Source organism: Camellia sinensis, chromosome 1 (assembly GCF_055761805.1).
Source record: "Camellia sinensis isolate YWXY chromosome 1, ASM5576180v1, whole genome shotgun sequence".
Taxonomy (NCBI): Eukaryota; Viridiplantae; Streptophyta; class Magnoliopsida; order Ericales; family Theaceae; genus Camellia; species Camellia sinensis.
The window spans coordinates 18,661,766-18,667,287 of NC_138961.1; positions in this window are offsets into that span (position 1 = coordinate 18,661,766).

Sequence of the window (5,522 nt, forward strand, 5' to 3'; positions counted from 1 at the left end):
TATGTTTCTTATTGAGAAATAGAATAATCTTTGTAGCACCAAACTTCAACAAGTAGAGCTTACAAAATACCAATGTATTATATAGGCAAAAGTTACAAAATATACATAAACCTTACTTTAGTCAAAAGTCACAAAAAAAACCCTTGTTTCTACATCGTCAAACCAAATAGCACAAAAGTATCTAACTATTTCATCCAAACAAAATCTACCAAACTAACAGTCAAAAGTTACAAAAAAGCATAACAGTTTCATAAATTACTCGGAAATGTTGCTCTTTCTTCGATTCTCAATGATTTCATTTGGCGCTAATAATAGTATTCTTGTTGCATTGGGGACATCCAACTCGTATCCATCATTATGATTCTCTCTTCTTCCTTCAATTTCTCGAATTTAGCTTTTTTAACGTGAATAATATATGATTTCTCAAGCATTTCAAGTTTTTTCTCAGTTCCTTTCTTTTTCTCTTCTTTCATGTCAATTAGCAAGTCTACAATCGGAGAACTTGTAGTATCTTAGCTCTTCAATTTTTTTTGCCTTTCTTTTTCTGTCTTCTTGCCAATTGGTCTCTCAAATTATATATGTGTATCTCATGAGATCTTATCTTCCTCTAGATTGACTAACTCTGGTGTTGAATGTGAAGATGTGGAATTTCAACTCCTTTTTGGATTTTTTGTTTGGTACGTCTCAAACCATTTTGGTTAATGCCTCAACACATTCCAGCAATGTTCGAATGGAAATAAGGTTTTATGAACCTCTTGGTACATGAGTTTTGCCTTGCCAATCTGGAATATATATATACATACATATATATATATATATATCAAAATTTTAAAATATATTGAATGGTAAATGTTTAAATATCTATGTAATTGATACCTTGTCTTGCTCATTCACACCGCTTTCACACATTGATTCAATTTGAGCAAAGTACCCACAAAATTTATTGGTTCCAAGTTGAATGATTGACCACCGATTCATCAAAGAATTATCAGTACGTTCACTAATAAATGTTTTGTGCTCGTGGAAGTACTCCCCAACTCTCCTCTAGAATGTCTTACTTTTTTTCTCATTTCCATGCACTGCATCCAAGCTAGTATTAAGCCAAGCTGATATAAGCAAATTGTCTTCTTCTTTAGAAATGTTGCTACTGCGTGACTTTTTCATAACAGATTCTTTTTTGGTTGAAAACTGAGATTCTTGGCTAGCACCTTGACTAACTTGGTTCAGACATTGAGACTTCATGAATTGGTTGTCAAGGCTGGAGCCCTCTTGTAAAAGATTGGTAAAGAAGGGGTCTCCATTTGAATCCATCCTACAAGATAGAGTGAATCAAATCAAAATGAATCCATCGTTCAAGATAGAGTGAAAAATTTCAAATTGAATCCATCCTAACAAGACAGTAAGTTAGCACTTTCGTATAAAATAAAATCGATTCAATGAAGCCTACTAAGAACACCTCCAACCCTTAACTCAATTTTGGGGAAAAGAGCACATGTGTTAAGTTTTTGTTGGATTAAATAAGAGGAGTTAACAGTTTTTTTTTTTTTTTTGCAAAAATTAAATTTGATATGAATTTGAGTGAAGAATTTGAGTCTTCCTTTGAGTATAACTCAAGTTGATATAAGTTTGAGTAAAGGGTTGAGCTTGGAGGAGTGTTTTGATTATTGTTTACTAAAATTTGAATTTTTTTTCTTTTGTGAAAGGCAAAAGGAAGATTTTATTATATAAACAAAATTACATAACAAAAGCTTAATATAAGGAAGCATCATAGGTAGCTAAGCTAACATCCCAACAGAGGTAATATGGAAACAACTACCCAATCAAATGCTAGCAAAAACTGCAAACAAGGTTGGAAAAAAAGTGTTGGTAAGGCACCAACACAACCAACTCCCAGCAAGCCAGAACATGCCCTCTAGGTTGTGCAGGAAATTGGTGATACTCCACACCATAGCAGCAAAGCATCCATTAGAAAACTAGCACATTCACCACACTTCATACTGTCAATGACTTATCTATATTGTTATACTCTAAAATGGTATGCTGAGAAAGATTAAAATCTTAAAGCACTACTTCCTTTCTATTCCACTTAAACAAAATAGAGATCAAAAAGTGGAGTTGAAGATTAAACAATAGGCAAATGTAGGATGACTTAATTATAACTAAAAAAAAGTTAGGGATGACTATTTCTTGCCCCTTTGACACGAGAGGATTTTGTCTTTCTCTTTAATGTCATTTGTCTATGCACATCAAGAACATTAGCTTTATATGCCTGAGATTTCAAACAACAGAAAAGTTTCAATGCCTTAATTAGATATACAGAAGGTAACAAACATAAAAGGCTAAACATTTGGTTTTGGCTCAATTTGTTGTTTAACTTGAACACACTTCACCTTTATTTTTTTCTACTTGTTCTCATAGTAATTCACCTTTATCTATCCTCTCTCTGAGAGTTATATTTAATGACATGAACAATCAACAATACATTTCACACTTAATTACTTTTAACTCAACAGTGGTAGACAATGGGGCAAATTAATTTTATGCACTAATTACTCAACAAAAATCTAAAAATCTTAAAATTATACCATAGTTGTATACAATGTGTATCACAAAAAACATAAAGATCACAAACTATATATGTTCTTTCTCAACATGATAGAAATTTTCTTTACCCAATTTTAAAGATTTTACAAATATACAAGTAATTTCAGCTTTAAAATATCAACATATGCATTTACTTTCATTGAGGCAATTTATCAAACAGTTGTGATACAAGAATTTTGTGCATACAAATTTTCAACGATGTTCAAACAACTTAATTCAATCAAAGAGCCATTGATGGTTCTCAAATAAAAATTACAGACCCCAATTTATCCAATCTAATCCAAATTTAGAGTACAACACAGAGAGAGAGAGAGAGAGAGAGAGAGAGAGAGAGAGAGAGAGAGAGAGAACCTGAGTTTCAGATATGATGAAAGCAAATGCTGTGGAGTGGTTGCCGCTATGTAGTTTTGGCGCGGAAGAGGAAGAGGGTAGAGTTTGGCAGGAAAAAAAAATTGAATAATGATGAACAGTAGCTCATTTGTTATAACGAGCTACTGTAGCATCCTCAAATTTTGGCGCGCTTGTAGCGAGATTGATGTGCCTGGTTTTTTGGAGTTCATCTCGTTAGTTTAGCTGGAGAAGTTGTCTACCGAGTTTGATGAGGTTGCTCTTATGGATCATTTTGAAAAGTGAGTTAAAAGTCATTTTCTAACTTTTAACCTATTTTCCTCTCTCACAAAAAAGCTAAAAAAAAATAATAAAAAACAGTAATATGTATTTGTCGCGACCCAAACTCGCCCCTATAAGTTTGGCGTCGTAACCAATCAGTCATCTGAGATTACGAAAGGCCTTCATGTACCATCATAAATAATCGGGGCTAGCGGAAGCAATATACAAAAACACCAATAGTCCAATGAGTTGTGTATCTATATGAACAAATATTTACATGCAAAAACATTAATTTATCCACATTCATTACATAACTTGTAACTTAACATCTTATACATAACAAATGCACATAATAAAAGTTTATTTCTCGATCAAAAGCTTGACAATGGCCTTCTAGGCCTAGCCTCAACTCTAAGGCACTCAAAACTACGCTGTAAGTTTCTGTGTGTGTCAATTTTCGACCACACTGCCAATCAAGCACTCAGCTGGAGAACACTGGCAGAATAGACTAAGCCTGAGCGACCTGCAACAGAAAGAAGAGATCCCAGCGATGGCTCGTCCACCCGGGGACACTCCGACGATCAAGTCAGTTATCTCTCAAAGATATCAGAAGTGCTCAACTCACTATTCAGAATACAAATTGCATACCTTAGACCCATGGGGGTGCCTCCCTTTTATAGCCAACACAATCCTAGTCCCAATAGAAGCCTAGCTCTGATGGACTTAGGATTACTGCTAATCTTGGACTCCCAGTAGAATTAGGATAAACTCTTTAAGAGTCTCATCTTTACCCAAACTGAAGTCTTCTCCCATTATAAGACTCTTGTCCCTTATCCGCTTTATCTCGGATTCCGGTATTGCCGCAGAATACCTCGGCAGTGCCCCCAAATATCTCGGCAAACATGATCTGCCCACGTAGCACCTCGGCTAACAACCTCGGCCACGTGGACTACCCAAAAAATATGTCCCCACAACTGCTCCCTAGGTTCTATTACCTCGGCAAACTGAGGTGATGGAACCTATATTATCTCTTTCATCTAGCACGTCGGCTAAGCTTGCTTTATCATTTATTGCCAAAGTCAGAACTCGTCGACTCAATATGACCCAGACCTATAGTCTGCTTTCATCAAGGCTTTGGAACCAACAACCAAATTCGTTCAAGTTTCTCAGCCGAAACTGTCCTTCTAGCCGAGGTATTTGTTTCATTAAATCAAGAACTTCAAGAGTTTTCTTCATGCGTATGAGCTGGCACGTACAACTTTTCAATCGTTTCTGCCACGCATCTTTCCTCTACTGAGCCGTGTCTGATACGCGTCATTAAGTCACCTTGTATCTGCGTATTTGATCAAAATCTCTTCACTTCTGTATCTTCGTTTTTGTTTAAACTTTCTCTTTCAAATCCTATATTACTGTTTTTGCGAAGTTGTCTGCAACCAGTTTCACTCTCCCCTCTGGTGAGCCTTCTGCTGCACTTCCTTGCTTACGGCCACCGTTTGATCCCGGTGAACTTTACTTCGGCTTCATTGCTTTACTCGTTCATGTCTTTTGATCATTTAACCTGTATCTTGAATTTCACCATGTACTGAACATTTACTGTCTTTGTACCTTGTACTTTTTTGTTACTCAAACAATTTATTCTTCAATGTCAGGCCGAAGTGCCTTCTTTCCTTATCTGAATGCATTTTTTAACTTCTTCTTTCAAGTGTTTTGAATGTTTGCCCTCTTCTTAATGCCTTGTATGATTCCATACTTAGAATACAATTTGCATGTCTTCAACATACACTTTAACTATGCAATCTCCCCAGGTTAACATACCTCGGACAAAACTTCCGACCTTGCTTATCTCGGTCTCGGTTTAACACTTGAAAACATTGTAACAAATATTTTCACAAGTGTTGCTTTTACTTCTTAAGACTTCTTTCTTCCATTATCTTCCAAGTCTTGGTAACATAGTCACCTCGGCACGTGTATAGATACTTCTATAACCTTGGATTTAACTTCAACTTGTAAATTTTCTCAAAATTTCAACAAGTGTTAAATCAATTTTCTTTCTCGGTTTAACTTCAACTTGTAAATTCTCTTAGAATTTCAACAAGTGTTGAATCAATCTTTTTTCTCGGTTTAACTTCAACTTGTAAATTCCCTCAGAATTTCAACAAGTGTTAAACATGATCTCGGTTTAACTTCAACTTGTAAATTCTCTCAGAATTTCAACAAGTGTTAAACATAATCTCGGTTTAACTTCAACTTGTAAATTATTTCAGAATTTCAACAAATGTTAAACATCATCTCGGTTTAACTTCAACTTG